Genomic DNA, 25,258 nt, shown 5'->3' with positions numbered 1-25,258 from the left:
GGAGATCAGATACAATTTTTAGGGGATTATTTGGATTGTTTTGGTTTTAAGTTGGAAGAGAAGATTTGGAGGATGAATCGAAAGCCTCCTTGTGGGTCTATGCTTTGTGTGTGTGTGTGTAGAAGGGATTGTGAGCTATGGTTTCAAATTGGATTCTAGCATTTAGTTGTTGACAGCAGGAGAAGAAAGGGGAAGATCGGAGAAGAAAGGATGCCACAATTACCAAGAAGGGGTAAAAGGATGAGAGAGAGGGAGAGAGAGAGAGAGACTTTTATTTTTTTAATTAGTTAAATAAATAAATAAGTATTTAGATTTTTAAAAAAATGAAAGAAATGAAAAACAAAACCCAAGGGTATTACAGTAATTTCACTATTCAGAGGGACCAAAAAGACAATGAAACTAGCTCAAAATGACCATCAATCCAAAAAAGTCGTGGTATAGACTAACCCCCCCCCCCCCCCCCCAAAAAAAAAAATGCATACCACTGGGACCATTTTTGCAATTTTATATATATATATATATATATATATATATATATATATATATATGGAAAATTTAGTATAAATATTTATATTTTTACTAACTTTGGACATATATAAATATATACATATGTTGTATATATAATTATATCTAAGTGGGTTTGTGTTCTCCTCCATGAGAACTTCGAAACGATATATTATATGTTCAAAATGGAGTATATGTGAATAAGATATCGATACTCAAAGATGGGTATTTGAAAATAAATTTAGCAAAAGAGATGAATGTAAGAATGTGTCTCACATTGGTAGAAAGACCGAACTCAACAAGATTTATAAGCTTAATGCATGAAAGGCTTACAAGCTTGTGCCTATGGTTTTACAATAATTCCTACTCGCAAGCAGGGGGTGCAAATCTTAAATATCGTAGACCAAAAACATCGAACTTGTGCATGGGCGCAACCTGCAGACACGAATGGGCTAACTGATGCACTTAACAATGTTTATTATAAGTCAAGTCCAAGATCTTCAATGTCTATTGTTGTCACACCCCTGAACCAGACGGCGGAAACGTCCGGGGGCTTGTGCGTGACTTCATCTTGAAATATCATTACAGTGAATATAATTGAAACATAACATCATCATCATCACACATGTAATATTACAACATTCATTGTTTACATCGAGTATTGTATTTAAATATTACATGCCAAAATAGTACGAGTATGATGAAACAAAATATAACACAATATCCATTAGTTTGTTTCGTTCATCCTGCTTCAACGGTTTCCTGAGAATACAAGTTATTTTGAAAAACGTCAACATTAAAATGTTGGTGAGTTCATAAGCATGTTTGTGAAAATGATTTGTATAACTTTGAAAAACCACCAGAAAATCCGATATTTTCTGAAAACTGTTTAGTGTGTTTGTGTTAGACCTTGTATTAATGCATGTATGTTATTGTTTATGTGACATCCCCAAAATCACGGCCAGAAAAGACCGATTTCATTTATGTTTTTTAAATAATTTCAGAGTAAATCCTTTTGATTTAAAAGAGTTGCGGAATTTGTTCCCAAAACAAAACATGATAAAATAATATTTATCAAAGCATTTCATCAAGAGATGCATTTTCATTATATATAATCAAAATTCGGGATGTCATGTTCCGATACAGACCATAAAGCATAAACGATAACATTACAAGTCATTCAACAAATATATACATATACAGACTTGTAAACAAAACAACTCGATGATTCATCCATCTTACGCCCTTGCGCCACTTCCTGTAATACAAATAAAACTGAGTGGGTCAGGCTTGGGAGCCTGGTGAGCATATAGGGTTTTCAACCCACAATAAATAAATTATATTTAATTTCACCAACCAATCACTATCGCGATTACCCATTCCCGTTATCCTCACTTTACGTCCCTAAAATAACATTTATCTCAAGGGACCTAATCTAGGATTTTCATCGGGACGGACATTACTGCTAAGGGGTTTCCTCAACAATAGATATCCTAAAGGCAACCATGAGGGGGATAGAGTACACCGGTGAACACATCGTTCACAACACCTACAGGTTATGAACCTGCTAGCGTTCCACTGGACTGTCTAGAAAGAGTCCGTGGTCGTTATCCATACTCCGTTGAATAACTAGATCAACAACAACAACAACATCGAGGCCTCTCATCTGTCTATTACACACCAACTATCTACCCATGTTAACATATTAGTAGATAAAAATATATATTTTCATACATAGTTTAAAAACCTGTATATCATTTTCATTCAATACATATTCCACATAACAGATGAGGCACACCCACATAACACGTATTTCATAGAAAGTAAATCAGATCTATGAGATAGAAGAGAATGAATATACATTCACACTTATAACAACAAAATTATACACATAAACAACAATATACTTAATACACTCAAACCATACTTGTATTATTATCGTGTTTATAAAAGGTAGTATACACTCACTTGATCAGAAGACGATCAGACAGCACTACGGCTTGCAGAAGTAGTAATCCTCAGCAGATCTGGAAGATCTCTACAAAAATCGAACTTCTCGCTGGCAGAGCTTCGGCTCGGGAACCGCACTTCTCGGGATCTTCGGGATCTCGGGACTTGCTTCAGGGCTCGAGAATAATACCGGGGTTTCGGGGTACTTCTGGCACGCAAATCGATGCAAAACGGGAGAGAGAAGAGAGAAAAATAGCAAAGGAGTCGGCTGCCCTCGCATCCTATTTATAGGAGGCTGGAGTCTCGGAGTACGCGGGGCGTACTGCGTTACGTGGGGCGTACTGCCTCAGAATCGTCATTGCTTACGTATCCGAAGAACTCGAGTGCGACGCGTGTCATGCTTCACTGTACGCGGGGCGTACGCTAGTACGCTGGGCGTACTTCGGATGAGTCCGATGACTCCTCTTCGGATAATGTCGGATTTAATAATTAAATTTAAATACAAAATATTTAATAAACTTCGGAAATTCATATCTGCTTCATACGAACTCCGTTTTCGACGTTCTTTATATCCACGCGAAGGTGAGACTACACTCTACAACTTTCGTTTAGACTCCATCGGCTAATTTTGACTTTATTTTTATTATTTATTTTTAATAAGTCGGGACAGAAAAACTTCGTTATAAATTCATAACTTCTTCGTTTGACGTCTGTTCTCGCCTAACTTTTCATCGCTTCGATACCAACAACGAGATCTTCGATTCTCGTTTAGATTGTTTCGGCTAAAAACCGCTCGATCTCAAATCGAGTATTTCAGGCTGCATACCGCTAAGTCGAAACTTCAGAAAATCGTAACTTCCTCATACGAAGTCAGATTTGGGCGTTCTTTATATATTCGGAAACCTCGTTTCAACTACTACAACATTATCCAAAGATATCAAGTTTATTTTAACTTAAATTTTGACGCTTATTTTTATTCTTAATTAATCCAACCACATAATTAAGCAATTAAGCACAAAACACATAATACTCAAATAATACACTTCTATTATTTCAAAACGAGTTACAAAGGTTAACCTAGACTATTATATTGCTAAAAATGGCAAGCCCGGAAACACAGGCGTTACAATTCTCTCCACCTTAGAATGATTCCGTCCCCGGAATCACACATCAACAAACAAATGCGGATAGAGACTCAACATGTCACTCTCCGTCTCCCAGGTGAGATTCGGCCCATTCGTGTGTTTCCATCGGACAAGCACTAACCCAACCATCTTGCGTCGCAACTTCTTAGTCTTTCGGTCAACAATTGCCTCTGGTTCTTCAATCAACCTTTTGTTCTCATAAATTCTCAATTCAGAAATTGGAATTATGTCGGGAACTTCTCCCGTGAACTTCCTCAAATAACACACATGAAAAGTGTTATGAATTCCATTCAGTTCTTCTGGTAGTTCGAGCTTGTAAGCTTGGTTCCCAATCCTCTGAAGAACTTTAAACGGTCCAATAAACCTTGGACTCAACTTTCCCCTTTTACCAAATCTTATAAGTCCTTTCCACGGCGAGACTTTAAGCAAAACCGAATCCCCAACCTCAAAAGTCATCGATCTTCGCTTCTTGTCAGCATAGCTCTTTTGACGATCCTGAGCTGCTAACATTCTTTCCCTAATTATTTTCAACTTTTCAGCAGTTTGATGAACCATCTCCGGTCCCATAAACTGCTTTTCCCCAGCCTCAAGCCAACAAGACGGCGTACGACACTTCTGTCCATACAAATCTTGGTAAGGTGCCATCTTAATGCTCGAGTGGAAACTATTATTGTAGGAAAATTCTACCAAAGGTAAATTTTCATCCCAGTTACCTAGGAACTCTAGAGTACATGCTCTCAGCATATCTTCAAGCGTTTGTATTGTTCTTTCACTCTGACCATCAGTCTGCGGATGGTAAGTTGTACTTAAACATAACTTGGTACCCATTTCCTCTTGTAGACTTTTCCAAAACCTCGAGGTGAAACGGCTATCACGATCCGACACAATCGTTAACGGAACACCGTGAAGCCTCACAATTTCCTTCACGTAAGAATTCGCAAGCTTCTCCATAGACCATTTCTCCTTGGCTGCTATGAAATGCGCACTCTTAGTGAATCGACCAATGACCACCCAAATCATGTCGTGACCATTCATTGTTCTGGGCAGTTTAGTGACAAAATCCATAACAATGTCTTCCCACTTACCCATAGGCACAGGCAATGGTTCTAAACTCCCGTACGGTTTCTGATGTTGTGTCTTTACTCTCGCACAAGTCACACACTCAGCCACATACTTTGCAACGTCAAGCTTCATCGTCGGCCACCAGTAGTAGGGTTTCAGGTCCCTATACATTTTAGTGCTACCGGGATGAATCGAGTACATGGTTTTGTGAGCTTCTTCCATCAGAAGATCTCTTATCCCTCCGGACTTAGGTACCCAAATCCGATCTTGGAACACCTTCAGTCCATGACTGTTTACACCGAACACCAACGTTTTGCCCAAACGTTCCTCCTTTCGGTCATTCTTTTCAGAAGCTTCCTCTTGAGCTTTCTTTATACTTTCCACAATGGTCGAGACAACTTCAATTCTCAATGCTCTTGGCCTTTTCCTTTCAAGATTGACTTTCCGAATGAGAGCATCAGCAACAACATTAGCCTTACCGGGGTGGTAAAGTATCTCGCAGTCGTAGTCCTTGAGCAATTCTAGCCAGCGTCGTTGCCTCATATTTAATTATTTCTGATTAAAGAGATATTGGAGACTCTTATGATCAGTAAATAGTTTGCACTTAGTGCCATAGAGGTAATGCCTCCATATTTTCAGAGCGAAAACTACCGCTGCCAACTCCAAATCATGAGTCGGGTGATTCTTTTCATGCTCCTTCAGTTGTCGAGACGTATATGCTATCACCTTTTCTCTTTGGGTCAAAACACAACCCAATCCAACCCCAGACGCATCGCTATAAACAGCGAAGTCTTCAACTCCATCGGGTAAAGAAAGTATCGGTGCCTCGCATAGCTTCTTCTTTAGCTTCTCGAATGCTTCTTTATGCTTATCACTCCAAGCATAAGTAGCTCCTTTGTGGGTCAAAGTTGTTAATGGAGTAGCGATCGAAGAAAAGCCTTGGATAAACCTTCGGTAATATCCGGCTAATCCCAAAAAGCTTCGGATCTCCGTGGGACTTTTCGGTTGCTCCCACTTTGTCACAGATTCAATCTTTGTCGGATCAACCATTATACCTTCTTAGTTGACCACGTGACCCAAGAATTGGACTTCTCGAATCCAAAAATCACATTTGGAGAACTGAGCATACAGATTCTCCTTCTTCAAGACTTCTAACACTTCTCGCAATTGTCTGCCATGCTCCTCTTGGCTTTTCGAATAAATCGGAATGTCGTCTATGAACACTTTCACGGATTTATCAAGGAAAGGATTACAAACCCTATTCATTAAATCCATGAATGTTGTCGGAGCATTGGTTAGTCCAAACGACATAACCAAGAACTCGTAGTGTCCATATCTAGTTCTGAATGCAGTCTTCTCGATATCTTGCTCTCTTACTTTCAGCTGATGATATCCTGACCTTAGGTCGATCTTTGAGAAATAGCTCGAACCTTGCAATTGATCAAACAGGTCATCAATCCTTGGCAAGGGATATCTATTCTTTATTGTTGCATTGTTCATCTCTCTATAATCGATGCACATTCTCATACTTCTATCTTTCTTCTTCACAAATAACACCGGAGCTCCCCAGGGTGATGAACTAGGTCTAATGAAACCTTTGTCCAATAACTCCTGAAGTTGCATCATCAGCTCCTTCATCTCCGTCGGTGCTAATCGGTAAGGTGCTTTTGTTATCGGCGTCGTCCCTGGTAACAAGTCTATTCTAAACTCCACTTGTCTATCAGGCGGTAATCCAGGAAGATCTTCGGGAAATACTTCCGGATAATCACACACAACATGAATATTCTGCATCACCTTCTTTTCCTTCTTAGCATCGATCACGAATGCTAAGTATGATGTACACCCTTTGGTCAAACATTTTCTGGCTTTCATTAGGGGAATGATTCCAAAATTTACTCTGCGTTTGTCCCCATACACCATAAACGAATATTTCCCAGGCGGGTTCACTTTAACTATCTTCTTCTTGCATAAAATTTCGGCATCATTGGCGCTAAGCCAATCCATTCCAAGCACGATGTCGAAATCATTAAGTTCGATAGGCAATAATTCCTCGTGGAACTTATTCCCATTCAGATCAATTAAGATGTTTTTCATACGATGGCTAACAGGTACAAACTTGCCACTAGCAACTTTGACTAATAAGGCATTATCTAGTCTATCAACAGGAAAAGCTAGTTTTCTACCATACTTGTATTATTATCGTGTTTATGAAAGGTAGTATACATTCACTTGATCAGAAGACGATCAGACAGCACTACGGATTGCAGAAGTAGTAATCCTCAGCAGATCTGGAAGATCTCTACAAAAATCGAACTTCTCGCGGGCAGAGCTTCGGCTCGGGAACCGCACTTCTCGGGATCTTCGGGATCTCGGGACTTGCTTCAGGGCTTGAGAATAATACCGGGGCTTCGGGGTACTTCTGGCACGCAAATCGATGCAAAACGGGAGCGAGAAGAGAGAAAAATAGCAAAGGAGTCGGCTGCCCTCGCATCCTATTTATAGGAGGCTGGAGCCTCGGAGTACGTGTGGCGTACTGCCTCAGAATCGTCATTGCTTACGTATCCGAAGAACTCGAGTGCGAGGCGTGTCATGCTTCGCTGTACGCGGGGCGTACGCTAGTACGCTGGGCGTACTTCGGATGAGTCCGATGACTCCTCTTCGGATAATGCCGGATTTAATAATTAAATTTAAATACAAAATATTTAATAAACTTCGGAAATTCATATCTTCTTCATACGAACTCCGTTTTCGACGTTCTTTATATCCACACGAAGGTGAGACTACACTCTACAACTTTCGTTTAGACTCTGTCGGCTAATTTTGACTTTATTTTTATTATTTATTTTTAATAAGTCGGGACAGAAAAACTTCGTTATAAATTCATAACTTCTTCGTTTGACGTTTGTTCTCGCCTAACTTTTCATCGCTTCGATACCAACAACGAGATCTTCGATTCTCGTTTAGATTGTTTCGGCTAAAAACCGCTCGATCTCAAATCGAGTATTTCAGGCTGCATACCACTAAGTCGAAACTTCAGAAAATCGTAACTTCCTCATACGAAGTCAGATTTGGGCGTTCTTTATATATTCGGAAACCTCGTTTCAACTACTACAACATTATCCAAAGATATCAAGTTTATTTTACACTTAAATTTTGACGCTTATTTTTATTCTCAATTAATCCAACCACATAATTAAGCAATTAAGCACAAAACACATAATACTCAAATAATACACTTCTATTATTTCAAAACGGGTTACAAAGGTTAACCTAGACTATTATATTGCTAAAAATGGCAAGCCCGGAAACACAGGCGTTACAGTTTATTTGACTAAAAAGGTAAAGAGAATGTAAGAGCATATAAAGAGAATGTTCCCAGACAACCCGATGTTGCCTAAAAAAAAGGTCTTCCGTAAACTTCATAACGTTAATTCCTCTAAGCGAGCCGCCATAACCATACTAAATAATGACAATTTCTCCTGTCTTGGCGTCGTTAGATGCCGGTTTTGACTTTGATTACAAGGTTTTCGTCACCTTAGACTGAGTAAGTCTAACTGTAGCGAACAGCTGAGGTATGGGGTGTCATCCCCGTATAGATCTATACACAAATCCCCGTTCTCCCTCCAAGAGACTATGGTTATAACTACAGGCTACGATCGTACACTTAATAGGTGCCAACCGACAAAAACTCGCTAGATCCTTAATCGAATTTACGCGAAGAAAAAGGTATAAACTCATTCCAGGACCAATGATCCATGTAAGTGAACCACTAAGGCATTGTGAAACATGTAAATCATTTCAAGACCCAAATGGAATGAGATTATATAACATGGGCCTGAAATATATATGAAATGACAACTAAGGCCCATGTCACATGTAAAGTATTTACAGGCCCAAATGGCACACAAATAGTATCCAAGGTCCGTCGCACATGTTAATGGGTCAATGAGGCCCAATAAACATATAAATTGTATACAGGACCTATCACACATAAAAATGAGTCACTAAGGCCCAATAACCTCGAGAATGATCAAATTAAATCTGTTTGTTGGTTTATCATTGGTTTTAGTTCAAGTATTCACTAAAATAGCATAAAAAGAAGAACGCATATAAAACCCATTCCCAGGCCCAATAAACATGTAAGTGAACCACTAAGGCCCACTATACGTGTCTATTATTTCCAGGCTCAAAAGGAATGTGAATGTCTATCCTAAGCCCAATATACATGTAAAAGGACACTAAGGTCCACTAAACATGTATATTATTTCCAGGCCCAATAAGGATATGAATACCTATCCCGAGCCCAATATACATGTAAAAGGACACTAAGGCCCACTAAACATGTATATTATTTCCAGGCCCAATGAGGATATGAATATCGTTTTTAACCTGTTTGTTATTGTTTTGTTTATTTTAGCTTGCTTATTTACAAAGTTGATATAAAAAGCCCACTTTTGTAAAAATGACGTTCTTGACCCAATAAGCCAAAAATTTAGGATTAAGGCCCAATTTTTGTAAGAATAACACTTTAGTCTCCATTTTGTTCAAAAATTGTTTTGATAACTATTTTGTTGTAAAAATAACATTTTAAAACCCCTTTTTGTCAAAAATAACATTCTTGGCTTGATTTTTGTGAAATACACATTTTCTGGTTTTTGAGCTTTTCCGATCTAGTTATTTGAAAATTTGTAGAAAAATCATCGTAAGTCAAAATTTGGATCCGTAAACTCTCAAAGTTTAGAAATTTTGTTTACTTTGTTCAAAAATTTTCTCATAATTTTTATTGGCTTCTAACAAGTGTGAAATTGCTCATCTTCACAGGTTGGTCCGAAATTATTTCAAATATGATAGGCATTTTTGTACAATTCGCCAAAAATTGTAGAAAAATCGTATAAAAACTTGCGAGTAGTCATTTTAAAGGTATAAACCTGAACTTTATCCATGTAAAATAGTTTTGAAAAATATTTCCATTTGGATGGTCAAAACAGTCCGAGATTGGACCAAAACTTTTCTGTCAAGAGCTTTTTTGTGAGTTTAGTTTATAAATCTTTGAACACAACACTTATTTTTGCTATATAAAGTATACAAATCCCTGATCTACATGTTTACATGTAATACTTGTGATAAAACATACTTTTCTCAAGATTCATATGAAGATCCTAGTGATAAACTTCAAGTTTCTTAACATATTTTTAGATTAGTGAAGTAATGAACACATAATCATCGAATGTTTCAAGAAAACACACATAATCATGCATATACACATAGATATACACAAATAAACTTGTATTAGCCCCCAAAAACAAGTAAAAACCAAAAACAAGGGGGTATGAACTCACCTTGGGGGTTTTTGAGATGTAGATGAAGAAGAAGAAGAAGCTTGAGCCTAGCTTGTGTTCTTGGTGAAAATTTTGAAATGATGGTTGTTCTAAGGTCCATAATCACGAAAATTGGAGAGTAAGGGAAGGATTATTAGCATAAACTTGAATCAAAACAATAGATTTGTCATAAACTTACCACAGATACGAAATTTGAAGTGATTCTTTGAAGATATCTCTTAATCCACGATTTCTTTAATAGATGAAGGGTGGAGAAGAGTTTAGAGAATATGGGTTGAATTTGAAATGAGGGAAAGGTTGGAGAGTGAGAGATAAGCTGTGAGTTAGAGTGAGAGATAAGAGTGAGGAATTTGGTCTTTACTTAGTGGTTAATTGGTTAGTTGCCTCAATATTTGTGGGGTAATATGCATGTTTACATGCTAATTAATATGGAGATGGCACAATTCTACCCATTTCCACATTTCTTTCCTTTCTTTTTTTAGTTGGGCCGAGAATGGGCCTAGAGATATGAAGGAAATGGTGTTGAGCCCAAACTCTTGGCTTGATCGAATTCTTATAAGCCCATTATTATTTTTCAGCCTATTGGGCTCATTGATCGGTTCACGGCCAAAATAACATGTTAGAATGGGTTTTATGGTTCGTTAGGGTTAATTGGATCAATTATAGCCCAATAAGGCCCATTAGGATAAACTATTTCATTTTAGGCCCATGATGGCCCAAAATGTTGAGTTATATGAATGTGGGTCCATTTAAAATCCAATTAGGGTATTTAGGCTCAAAATAGTCGACTTGAAGGCTTATTGGCCCATTAGGCCCACTAAGAAAGCCCTAGTCCATAATAAACTTGAACTGAGATTTTAGGGCTTTCAACTCATCATTGACTATTTGGATACTTTGTGTAGAGTTTTGAACCTTACTTGTGAATTTTGATTAAGTTTGTTGTCATAGAATGAACATAGTGCATGGTATCAAGTTAGGGCTACAATTATTATCATAGATGATGTTCACAAGATTACAAAATTTCCTGGCTAAAACTGTCAGTTGTGACAATTGTAAAGTTGCAACTGCTAAGGAACTATAGGAGTCTTTCGAAAGGAAGTATAAGATAGAAGATGTTGGTACCAAGAAGCATGTTGTTGCTAAGCTCTTGGAATACAAAATGGTTGACTCAAAATCTTTTATGAGTCAAGTCCAAGATCTTTAGGTCATCATACATGATAACAATGCAGAAGGGGTGGATCTTAATGAGTCATTCCAAGTTGCATCAATGGTTGAAAAGCCTCCTCCCGGTTGGATAGACTTCAAAAACTACCTTAAGCATAAGCGAAAGGAGATGTTTGTGGAGGAAATAGTGGTGCGTCTTCACATTGAAGAAGACAATTGAATGGCCTTGAATAAAGGCAGTGAAGTTGAATTTTCTAAGGTTCATATGGTGGAAGCTGGTCAAAGTTCCAAGAGAAAAAGTAAGGGACCTCACAAAGGGAAAGCTAAGGGTAAAAACTTAGTCCCCAAGGCAGGAACTTTCAAGAAGAAGTTCAAGTGCTACAACTGTGGTCAACTGGGTCACAAGGCTTTGGTGTGCTCACAACCTAAGTGGGAAACCCGTCAAGAAAACATGGTGAATGATAACATGGAGTTTGTGTCCATGATAATTGATCTCACGGATATGGTTTCTGAAGTTAATCTCATGAATACAAATTCAAAGGAGTGGTGGATTGACACGAGGGATACTCATCATGTGTGTCGTGATCAGAGTGTCTTCAACACCTAGAAGGAAGTTGAAGATGGTGAAAATCTCTACATTGGAAATGCAGCTACCGCCGATATCAAAGGTGTTGGTGATTTCATTCTAAAAATGACTTCAGGGAAAGATGTGAAACTTCAGGATGTTTTGTATGTTCCTGAACTTCCTAAGAATCTAGTGTCGAGTGGTTTGTGTAACGACGAAATTTTCAAACAATTTTCTCATTTTAAAAACATAAAATAACTCATTTCATAATTCTCAAAATCACATGTGTGTCAATGTCAACAAATAAAACACAAATCCCAGAATCATAAAGCCAATCTCTTGCCAGTGTGTACAATCATGCCAGTGCCTTGTCGCGATCCTCGGAACTACCTGAAACACATAACACATAACACGGTAAGCATAGAGCTTAATGAGTTCCCCAAAATACCACATATCACACATTAGCCACTCGAGGCTATAACTTTGTAGGACCCTCCGGTCAATGTGTCTTAGTGGGGCCCTCCGGTCCCACAACTCAGGTGGACCCTCTGGTCCCTCAATTCAGCAACTCAATATTGTTGGATTAGTGTCTAAGGATATAACTATATTTGGTAAGTAATTGACTCGGTTGTGCATGGTCCTTTTGGGTTGCCTTCACAAAAGCAACTTGACAGGATGATTTGTTAAGAGAGAAGAGATATTATTGTTAATATATTATGAGAAAAATATATTAAAGGAATAATATTGTTATTTGATTAATATAAGTCATATATTAATTAAGAATTAATTTGATGACTTAAAGAGGTTAATTGAATAAAGGTGCATAAACTGTCAAATGTGTGATAGTTGTGTTTTGGGCTATGTATCCTTATGGATATGATGGTGGACAAAATTTAGGGTTTGGGAGCCTTAAAATCGTCCAAGCCTAGTATCTAGGAGGATCTTGGATTTCTTAGGGCCTAAGTTATTCAATTAGGGTTAAAGGTGAAACCCTAGTAGCTCATAGTATAAATAGATCCCTAGGGTGAAAGAAATCGGCACTCATGCAAGGCAAGGAACCTTAGGGCCGATTTCTCACCCTCTCCCCTCTCTCTCAAGATCATCCTCTTGCTAGTTGGTGTTTCTAAGCCATTAGAGGAGTGACAATTGTGACTCTAAGCTCCAAGAAGAAGAAGTATCAAGCAAGTAATCCAAGGTATTGTTCTAGATCCAATTTCATATGATTAGAATCAATTGTTTACATTAGATCTAGCATTGTAAGTCTTGGATTCAATGCATGTTCAATTAGAGAAACCTATATCCAAGCATTAGGGTTTGCATGTGCCTATAGGAAACTTCTTATGGCTAAAACCCATCAGTGGTATCAGAGCTCCGGTTGATTTCTATTGAATTGATGCATTGATTGATTGCTTGTTGCTTAAAAATTCGATTTTTGTGCTTCTGCCTGATGAACTCGGCGAGTTCCACTGTGGACTCGGCGAGTCCATAGTGGGAACTCGGCGAGTTCGAGCGTCAGAAAGAGGGAGTTTCAGGATTTCTTGCTGTTTTACTTGAGGAAACTTGCCTTAACTGTTTTGGGTCATTAAAATTCAATTTTAAACATATATATGAGTATATTCTTGACCTAATAAAAGATAATTACCAATTAGTTGAATAATAATTTCCTTATATGATAATAATTGATTATTTGATTTGGATTGGTGAATTGTCTTGCAAGTAATGTTGAATAAGATCAAATTGAGATAATCTAATTAGTTGATTTATATTATTTGCTATTTGATCCTTATGTTTTAAAAAGTTTAAAACTTGTCCTCAAGTTTTGAAATTTTGAGTTTTGTGATTAAAAGTTTAATTTGAATGATTTAAATTTCAAACCCTAGAATTTTACAAGTTTAAAATTCAACACTATACTAATATAATATTACAAGTTTAATATATATATATATATATATATATATATATATATATAAATATATATATGTATAATTAAAGATGGTAGTCTTACCGTTAGTAGGCCTCATTCACGAAGCCAGTCTATAAGGTGGGTACAAGGTTGTTGCCTATAAAATGGCGCTTAATGGGTGTACACTCACACCCACCGCTTGCTTGACTGGTGGAGGGTCGTTAGCCGAACGGGTAGGATAGGGCAAACCTTTTCTCATTAATAAGTATAATGAAACTAAATAAAGTAACTAAACGTGTTTTATAAAATTCCCAATCTTAGTTACTTTAGGAAAAGTGAATTGATGCAATCCCATGAAATTACACTTTCCACCCTTGCTAAGAAGTTAGTGGAGCGTGTGTGGTTAACCGGCAAACAAATTGGTTCTAAGCAAAGGTGGCAAAGGGTGATTCATTGTTTGTCATAGTTAGGTGGAGCGTGTGTGGTTTACCAGCACATCGAATAGGTGATTGTAACAATGAAGGCACCATGTAGATTTGCATGGTTATTCACACCCGCTTTATGATCCTCGGTATCCCAGTCACAAACTAGAGGGGCATATCGAGATTTAAACAAGCCATTGAAAGGTTTCAATGAATCTCAAAGAAATCTAGGAATTCTCAATACATTTAAAACTTAAAGCTTATGTTTTTCATGGTGAAGAATTAGTGAATCGTCATTCACTTACCTCCAAATTATTTGCATATTGGATTACGGTATCCATTTTCTAATGTGTAAATAATGTTGTTGGGTCCTAGCCCTAAAATTTTCATTTGGGTGATTAATTAGGGACTTAATTCTTATTCTAATTAACTTTGTTCCTTTCTATTTGTAGATGTCTAACACAAACAACGTTGTTGCTAGCTCATTCATGCTAATGAGCCTTTGTCAAAAAGTGACTTTTGATGGATCGAACTTTAGCGAATGGATAAGATACATTCGCACGATTGCGCGTTACGAGGACAAGGAGTATGTTCTCGATGAGAAGCTCAAGAAGATCAATCCAGAAACTGCTACTCCCGAAGAAATGGCTGTCTTTGAGACCCATGAACGTGATGCAACGAAAGTCCATTGCATCATGATAACCATAATGAACTCTGAATTCCAGAAGTCCTATGAGGACATGTATCCTTATGAGATGCATCTAGACTTTATGGAGCGATACCACCAAAGTGCGAGGCAAGAGCGCTATGAGATCATAACGAATATGATCACTGATAAAATGGGAAGTGGAGAGTCTCTAACCGTGCACTTGCAAAAGATGCAAAGGTATGTCGATCGTCTTTGCAAGTTGATTGTCAACTTTGGGTAAGATTTGGCTATCGACGTTGTTCTCCACTCCTTTCCCTCATGCTACAACCAATTTAGGATGACCTATCACATGAACAAGGAAGAGGTCACCTTAAGCAAACTCCAAAGGCTCCTAAGGACTGCTGAGAGCAACCTTAAGGACAAGTCTGTTGCACCATCTTCCAATCCGACCGCTGCTCCTGGTTTGGCTATTGGGCAGGGAAGGGGCAAGAAGAGGAAGGCTTCTTCGAAGAACCACCGCAAGGGAAAGTCCCAAGATGGTTCCTCTTCTAGTGGGACCAAGGTTGATCCTGCTAAGCCCAACCCTAACCCAAAGGAGGCAGAGTGCCATCATTGCCACAAAATAGGGCATTGGAAGATAAGCTGCCCAGAATATCTGCAAGCCATCAAGGATGGAAAGATCAAGCCATCTTTCGTAGGTATTTACACGATTAAATCTAATGATTCATTTCATGCTATTTCTTGGGTTCTTGATACAGGGTGTGGTTACCACATTTGTTCTGATTTGCAGGGACTAGGAAGAAATAGGGATGTGGAGCTTGGAAGAATAAATCTAATCATGGGGAACAGAAGATCGTCGCATGTGACCAAGATTGGAGTGTATTCTTTAGTGCTTAGTAATGGATTGAATTTAGATTTAAATAATTGTTGCTACTCGCCAGATATGGCAAGAAACATCATTTCTTTTCATGGTTTATTTAGACAAGGATTTAGATATTCATTTAATAATGAGAATGGTTCTATTTATGCTTATCTAAATGGTGTTTTATACTTTGAAGCAATGCCTTGTAATGGAATTTATGAAACTTTTATGGTTGTAGATAACCTAGGAAATGATGTATTGTGTATGGATTCTTCCAATAGTGTGGATAAAGCATCCTTGTGTCATTGTCGTCTTGGACATGTCAACAAGAAGCGCATAGCCCAACTCCAAAAGGATGGAGTGTTGGAGTCATTCGACCTTAAGGAAGATGACACGTGCGAATCTTGTTTACTTGGAAAGATGACCAAGTCACCCTTCAGTGGCACTTGTGAGAGGGGTGAGGGTTTATTGGATCTCATACACACCGACGTGTGTGGGACCTTTAGATCCACCACAAAGGATGGGAACCGCTTCTACGTGACTTTCACCGATGATTATAGTAGATATAGGTATATTTACTTAATCAAGAACAAGTCAGAAACATTTGAAAAGTTCAAAGAGTTCAAACATGAAGTGGAGAATCAATTGGGCAGGAAAATCAAGATGCTTTGATCCGATCGAGGAGGAGAGTACCTAAGTCTTGAATGCCACGACTATCTAAAGGAATGCGGAATAGTTTCGCAATTGACGCCACTTAGGACACCACAGCTGATTGGTGTGGCAGAAAGGCGTAATCGAACCCTATTGGACATGGTTCATTCTATGATGAGTCGTGCTTCACTACCTATCTCGTTATGGGGGTATGCCTTAGAGACTGCCGCCCATATCCTTAACCAAGTCCCTACAAAGAAGGTTCCCAAAACACCTCACGAAATGTGGACAGGGAAAGCTCCCTCGTTGGCACATATCAAGGTTTGGGGTTGTGAAGTTTTCGTAAGACGAGAAAATCATGACAAGCTCGAACCTTGTAGTGAGCGGTGTATTTTCATCCGCTGCTCGCAGAGATCCTTTGGATATCTCTTCTATAGACCGAGTGACAATGTTGTCTTCGTTGCGAGGAGAGGGGTTTTCCGAGAGCAAGAACTCATAAGCCAAGGGGACAGTGGGAGGCAAATCGATCTTGAAGAGATTCAAGAATCGAGCAATGAAGGAACCTCTACCGTTGGCGCTCAACCCGAGGAGGAAACTCCGTTTGAACTAATTGACGAGTCCTTACCTCTTAGACGTTCCGAAAGAGTTAGAGTTCAATCCTAGTTTTATGGTTTTCATATTACTACCGAAGGGGACACGTGTATTAGTGATGGTACACTAATAAATCTAGATGAACCTAATAGCTATAAGGAAGCCATGGCAGGCCTAGAGTCTGCAAAATGGAAAGAGGCGATGGACAGCGAGATTCAGTCCATGTATGACAACCAAGTTTGGAATTTGGTTGACAATGTGCCCGGACGTAAGACGGTTGGGTGCAAATGGATCTTCAAGAAGAAGACTGACGTGGATGGGAATGTCCACACGTATAAAGCACGATTGGTGGCGAAGGGCTTTACTCAAACTCCCGGAGTTGACTATGATGAGACATTCTCACCAGTTGCTAAGATAAAATCTATTAGGGTGATGCTAGCCATTGCTGCATTTCATGATTATGAGATATGGCAGATGGATGTCAAGACCGCTTTCCTTAATGGGAAGTTGGCTGAGGATGTTTACATGGCTCAGCCAGAGGGTTTTGTCGATCCAAAGCATCTAAATAGAGTGTGCAAGCTTGAGAAATCCATTTATGGACTTAAGCAAGCGTCTCGCAGATGGAATCTTTGCTTCGATGAGAAAGTCAAAGAGTTTGGATTTATACGAAGTGAAGATGAATCATGTGTATATGTCAAGGCCAGTGGGAGTATAGTTAGCTTCCTCGTTTTGTATGTCGATGACATACTGCTCATAGGAAACAACATCCCGACTTTGCAGGAAGTTAAGTCCTGGCTTGGGAAGTGCTTCGCTATGAAGGACCTTGGAGAGGCTTCCTATATTTTGGGAATAAGGATAGTGAGAGAAAGAAGTAAGAGACTAATAGGAATTAGTCAGAATACTTATTTGGATAAGGTACTAAAAAGTTTTAGTATGGAAAACTCGAAGAAGGGAGAACTACCAATACAGAGTAATGCCAAATTGAGTAAGACTCAAAGTCCGAGTACCGAAGCTGAGATAGCTGAGATGAGCCGAGTACCCTATGCTTCCGCAGTTGGCTCAATCATGTACGCTACGACTTGTAATCACCCTGATGTGGCCTTTGCTTTGAGCATGGTCAGTAGATATCAAGGGAATCCTGGCAGAGCTCATTGGATTACGGTCAAGAATATAATTAAGTACCTTTGGAGGACCAAAGAATGGTTCTTAGTCCTCGGAAGGAGTGATGACTTAAAGGTGCAAGGGTATAGTGACGCCAACTTCCAAACCGACAGGGACAACTACCGTTCGCAGTCAGGCTGGGTCTTTACCATGAATGGAGGAGCAGTAACTTGGAAAAGTTCCAAACAAGAAACCGTAGCTGATTCAACGTGCGAATCAGAGTACATTGCAGCGAGCGAAGCGTCAAAGGAGGCGATGTGGTTGAAGAACTTCATTGGTGATCTTGGAGTTGTGCCTGCCATAAAGGATCCTATGGAAATTTTTTGTGATAATGAGGGAGCGGTTGCCTTGACCAAGGAACCGAGAGATCATGGTAGATCTTGGCATATCGACAGAGAATATCACTTTATTAGACATCGAGTAGAAGAAGGACACCTCGTAGTATAGAGGGTATCGTTAGAGGATAACCCAGCAAATCCGCTTACGAAGGGACTGAGTAGGGTTAAGCATTTACAGCACACTAGGAGCATTGGGCTGAAAGACGATATTAGTTTAGATTAGATAGTTTTGAAACATGTAATAGATAAATGTAATTGACATTTGATGATTAAATAAAAGAGTATTATTTATGAGTAAAGCTACTGTCTTATGTTAGTTGTTTAACTATTGTTTCACTTTGCATGTTTTGACTTCCTGAATAATTGAGTTATTAAGAATAATCGAATTATTCGAATGGTCCACAATCGTTCATATGTTGGAAGTAGGTATGAATGAAGATTGTCATGAATTGGTGTGTAGATTGTCTAAAAGGTTATTAGATATAGAAAAAGGTTGCTGCAACATTAATGAGTGCTTATGAACATGTTTTGAGCATTGGAATAAACCTGCGCTTGTTGGAATCACTTTATGGAATGTGACACAAGTGATCGCAAGACGATAATATCATATGGTCTTAAAACCAAGATATATGGTTTATTGTTTATTAATTGGTTGTGCATTGACAATGCAAAACCGCATCAGTAAATTGATGTCATAAAACGCATTGTTATGTATAGTTGATTAGTAAGTAGTAAATACATATGAGTCGAAGTTTATCTGTTACTTTTATCCTAAGAGAATAAAAGCGATATCACGGCCGCTCGATGATTTGATTTGACTTATGTGCCGGGCCCGATCAAGACTGAATTGATGTGTTCAACTAAGTTCTATGTCAAATGAATCTGATATCGAGAAACAAATTGCTAGACAATAAGTTCCATGAGATTGTCTGCATAATATCTAAACAGAGGACTGTACGATCCCTTATCTAAAGGACAGGAGACTGATAAGATCAGAGTTGACAGTGTCTTTGAGAGCTACGATTGCTAATCGGTTTGTGTTTGCATATATAGTTACTAGACTAATCCAAGTGGGAGATTGTTGGATTAGTGTCTAAGGCTATAACTATATTTGGTAAGTACTTGACCCGGTTGTGCATGGTCCTTTTGGGTTGCTTTCACCATAACAACTTGACAGGATGATTTGTTAAGAGAGAAGAGATATTATTGTTAATATATTATGAGAATAATATATTAAAGGAATAATATTGTTATTTGATTAATATAAGTCATATATTAATTAAGAATTAATTTGATGAGTTAAAGAGGTTAATTGAATAAAGGGGCATAAACTGTCAAATGTGTGATAGTTGTGTTTTGGGCTATGTATCCTTATGGATATGATGGTGGACGAAATTTAGGGTTTGGGAACCTTAAAATCGTCCAAGCCTAGTATCTAGGAGGATCTTGGATTGCTTAGGGCCTAAGTTATTCAATTAGGGTTAAAGGTGAAACCCTAGTAGCTCATAGTATAAATAGATCCCTAGGGTGAGAGAAATCGGCACTCATGCAAGGCAAGGAACCCTAGGGCTGATTTCTCACACTCTCCCCTCTCTCTCAAGATCATCCTCTTGCTAGTTGGTGTTTGTAAGCCATTAGAGGAGTGACAATTGTGACTCTAAGCTCCAAGAAGAAGAAGTATCAAGCAAGTAATCCAAGGTATTGTTCTAGATCCAATTTCATATGATTAGAATCAATTGTTTACATTAGATCTAGCATTGTAAGTCTTGGATTCAATGCATGTTCAATTAGAGAAACCTAGATCCAAGCATCAGGGTTTGCATGTGCCTATAGGAAAGTTCTTATGGCTCAAACCCATCAAATATAATACACAGTAAACATATCACGATACAAATAGCGGGATATCTCAATACTAAGCACATGCACATAAGACCCACTGGTCACACATAAGTTAGCACTCAAGGTAAGTATAGTGAGAAGACTCACCTCGTAAGCTAGTGAAAGAAAATCTCGTACTCGGAATCTCGAAAACTACCCACCGGTCTAGCCTCCGCCTAGCACATAATAATTATCCCTAATTAATATTGGCCCTCAAAAAGCTAGACTAACCCTTCTACAACTCACAGAAGGGTAAAAGACCATTTTACCCTTCCATAGGCTTAATAGTCCTCAATCTTGACCAAACCCTAAAAGTCAACAAAAGTCAACAACAGGGAGTACGTTGCGCGTTCCACCTCCCTACGTTGGGCGTACTCGGCTTCTATATAGAATTGGGGGTGCTCGACCCCTACGCTGCACATACTGGGGTTACGCCCAGCGTATGCCCCAGTTTCACACTCCTCATGATATTGGTCTTAATAAGTTAAGACATGGACTCATATTTCAGATCTAGTCACTCTAATGTCCTTTAATCCATAAAGTCAATGACTTTAAGCTTTTGCATGGCTGAAAAAGGTCACCAACACTCAAAACACACAACCCCTTTCCTTAAGAAGCTTACATATCATGCATGGCTCACTCTTAACGTCCAATATGGGATTTTTATGACTCTATATCACAATATACAATAAAAGGGGTAGATCAAGGCCTTTAGAGCTCATATACTCATAAAGTCTCCACCTGTTGGACTAAAACCCTAAATACACCAAATGAATGAACCAAAGCAAAGGATAAGAAAGATTGAAGCTTTATACCTTTTTAGGAAGCCTTTCACGTAGCTAAGCTCAGATCCAAACTCCTAGGCTCTCACTCCTTCTCTTCCAAGCTCTTTCTCCACCTAAATATCACAAAGATGTACTCACAAGCTCCTAAATGCACTCTCCAGCTACAAGGACGAAGAATTAGGGTTTAGAGGTTTTGGTGTTTAGGAATGGTGGCCAGAAATGAGGCCATCATGTCCTTTAAATAGGGAGCTTGCTCACAATTAGGGTTTCATTCTGCACCTAGTACACCCGACGTACCCACTGGTATGCCCATCGTACTAGGTGGCCATCCGCGTTACAAACACGCAAACGAGTACGCTAAGCGTACTCTCAAGTACGCCTTGCGTACTCGCTCACCACCCTTTTCTCAATTAAGGGTCAAAAATGAACAAAAGCTCAAGGTCAGGGTTTTATAGAATATACCTGGACTTGGGATGTTACAATTCTCCCCCACTAGAATCAGACTTCGCCCTCGAAGTCGTTCTCCACAAATAAATTTGGATGCTGCTCTCGTATCTCTGACTCTGGCTCCCAAGTCAGTTCGGACTCTCTCCGATGTTGCCACTGGACCTGAACCAGAGGCACTTCCTTGTTCCTCATAACCTTAATTTTCCGATCCAAAATCGCAATCGGCCTCTCGATGTAATTCAGGTTCGCATCCACCTAAATATCCTCTAGTGGTACCATTGTCATCTCATTGGCCACACACTTCCTCAACTGGGACATGTGGAAGGTGTCATGGATCTGGCTCAACTCCGCAGGTAGCTCTAAACGATACGCTACCTTACTCACTCTAGAGATCACACTAAAAGGGCCAATGTATCGGGACCCCAGCTTGCCCCTCTTCCTGAACCGTATCACCCTGTTCCACAGGGATACCCTCAGGGAACTAAATCTCCAACCTGAAACTCAAGCTCGGATCGTTGCCTGTCCGCATAACTCTTCTGGTGACTATGAGCTGTCAGTAACCTCTGTCTGACCTGTTGAATATGCTTAGTCGTCTTTAGCACTATCTCAGTGCTACCCATCACTCTCTGCCTCACCTCTCCCCAATAAATGGGGGTCCGACACCTCCTTCCATAAAGAAGCTCAAAATAAGGCATACCGATACTGGAATGGTGGCCGTTGTTGTAAGAAAACTCAGCCAAGGGTAAGTATGTGTCCCAACTTCCACCGAAGTCCAAAACACATGCTCAAAGCATGTCCTCAAGCGTCTGAATCGTCCGCTCACTCTGTCCGTCCGTCTAAGGGTGGTAGGTTGTACTAAAATGCAATCGCGTTACCAATTCCTCATTAAACTTCTTCCAGAATCTAGAAGTAAAACGCACATCCCGATCTGACACTATAGATGTCAACACTCCATGCCGAGCCACCACCTCTCTCACATACATCTCTGCAAGCCTCTCAGTAGAAGAGCTCACACTGATAGCAACAAAGTGAGCGCTCTTCGTCAACCGGTCCACAATCACCCAAATCGCGTCGACACCCCGCGCGGTCCTCAACAACTTGGTGATAAATCCATGGAAATCTATTCCCATTTCCACTAGGGAACCTCTAGTGGCTGCAACTTGCCATGCGGATGCTGGTGCTTGGCCTTAACCCGAAGACAAGTCAAGCACTTCTCGACCACCCAAGCCACATCCCTCTTCGTACAGGGCCACCAATAGTCTCTTTTCAGGTCCAAATACATCTTAGTGGCCCCAGGGTGTATCAAGAATCTCGATCTGTGTGCCTCCTCCATCAGTACGCGTCGTGCTCTGCCCGAAAAGGGCACCCAATTCCTCCCTTGAAAGGTCATAAGCCCTCGGCTGTCTGTCGCAAACTCTGACACTTGCACAATCACCCGCTCCCTCTTGCGGTTCTCTGGTCTCACGGCCTCCTCCTGGGCCTCTCGAATGATATCCAAGATTGGAGTCATCACTGTCATCCTCATGCACACGTCTCAGATCGGGATACTCTCTGCTCTACAACTCAGGGCGTCGACTACCACATTAGCCTTGCCCGGATGATACAGGATCACGCAGTCATAATCTTTCACTACATCCAACCATCTCCTCTGTCTCATGTTAAGGTTGGATTGATCCATAAGATACTTCAAACTCTTGTGGTCCATGTATATGGTACACCGAACCCCGTATAGATAGTGACGGAAGATCTTGAGGGCAAACACCACTGCCCACAGGTCCAGATCGTGGGTGGGATATCTAGTCTCATGAGGCTTCAACTGCCTCGATGCGTACGCTATCACATGCCCTCTCTGCATCAGTACCGCACCCATACAATAAATAGATGCATTGTAATAAACTAAAAAACCCTCCATTCCTTCCAGAGGGACTAATATGGGAGCCTCGCACAATCTCTGGCGAAGGGTCTCAAATGAGGTCTGCTGCTCGGGACCCCAAGTAAACGCGACGCCCTTCCGGGTCAAACTAGTGAGTGAGATGGCAATCTTGGAGAAATCTCTGATAATACCCGACCAGCCCTAGAAAACTCTTGATGTCAAAGGGGAATCTCGACACCTCCCATCTCATAACTGCCTCAATCTTGGTCGGATCGACCAAAATACCATTATGATTAATGAGGTGTCCCAGGAATTGGACCTCTCGTAACCAGAAGTCACGCTTGGAGAACTTGGCATAGAGCCTCTCCGATCTCAGTACCCCCAGAATCTCTCTCAGATGCTCCACATGCTGCTCTCTTGACCTCGAATACACCAAGATATCGTCGATGAACACATTCATTGAACGATCCATCATGGGCCTACACACCCGATTCATTAGATCCATGAATGTCGCCGGTGCATTGGTGAGCCCGAAGGGCATCACCACGAACTCATAATGCCCATAACGTGTCCTGAAGGTCGTCTTCGGGACATCCTCCTCGCGAACTCTCATCTGATGATACCCAGACCTCAAATCGATCTTGGAAAACCAAGATGCACCCTGAAACTGATCGAATATATCATCGATCCTCGGAAGTAGATAACGATTCTTGACCGTCAGCTTGTTCAACTCCTGGTAATGAATGCACATCCGCTGTGAACCATCCTTTTTTCTTAACAAAAAGAATCAGAGCTCCCCACGGCGAGCTACTCAGCCTGATAAACCCTTTCCCCAGCAGCTCCTGGAGCTGTGAGGATAACTCCTGCATCTCTGGCAGCGCAAGGTGATAGGGTGCCTTGGAAATAGGAGCCGCACCCAACATCAAGTCAATCTGAAACTCTACCTGCCTCTCGGGAGGCACACTCGGCAAATCCTCGGGAAAAACATTTGGAAACTCGCACACTTTAGGAACCTCGGAGAGGGAACTCGATCTCTCCGCAGAAGCTCATGCATCTATCACATACACCGTAAACCCCATACATCCCTGTTGCAAACTCTGCCTCGCCCTGGCAGCAGAGCAGAACGCTGATCCAGATCTAGGGCATCACAAATCAGGCCACCCTAGTCCTAATATATGGATTACCTAGCCTATTCTCTAGCATGTATCATATCTCATAAAATATCTTACAACACAAAATGAGGGTATTTTGGGAAATCATTGCTCGGCCTCTGGCTGATTGTACACACTGCTCCGACTCATTTTCTCTTAGACACTATCTTATTTAGAAAAGTTTTGTCTCTTTTTGAAACTCTTTCTCAAATCCTCAGTTTGAGTCCAAACACACCCGAGGGTGCATCCGAATCCCTCAAACCAAGGCTCTGATACCAACTTGTAACGACGAAATTTTCAAACAATTTTTCTCATTTTAAAAACATAAAATAACTCATTTCATAATTATCAAAATCACATGTGTCTTAATGTCAACAAATAAAACACAAATCCCAGAATCATAAAGACAATCTCTCGCCAGTGTGTACAATCATGCCGATGCCTTGTCGCGATCCTCGGAACTACCTAAAACACATAACACATAACACGGTAAGCATAGAGCTTAATGAGTTCCCTAAAATAGCACATATCACCCATTAGCCACTCGAGGCTATAACTCTATAGGACCCTCCGGTCAATGTGTCTTGGTGGGGCCCTCCGGTCCCACAACTCAGGTGGACCCTCTGGTCCCTCAGTTCAGCAACTCAATATAATACATAGTAAACATATCACAATAAAAATAGTGGGATATCTCAATACTAAGCACATGCACATAAGACCCACTGGTCACACATAAGTTACCACTCAAGGCATTGAATTCTACCCACCGATCTAGCCTCCGCCTAACACATAATAATTATCCCTAATTAATATTGGCC

Source organism: Lactuca serriola, chromosome 2 (genome assembly GCF_051521515.1).
Source record: "Lactuca serriola cultivar US96UC23 chromosome 2, Lser_US96UC23_V15, whole genome shotgun sequence".
NCBI lineage: Eukaryota > Viridiplantae > Streptophyta > Magnoliopsida > Asterales > Asteraceae > Lactuca > Lactuca serriola.
Note: the sequence above shows the minus strand (reverse complement) of the source record.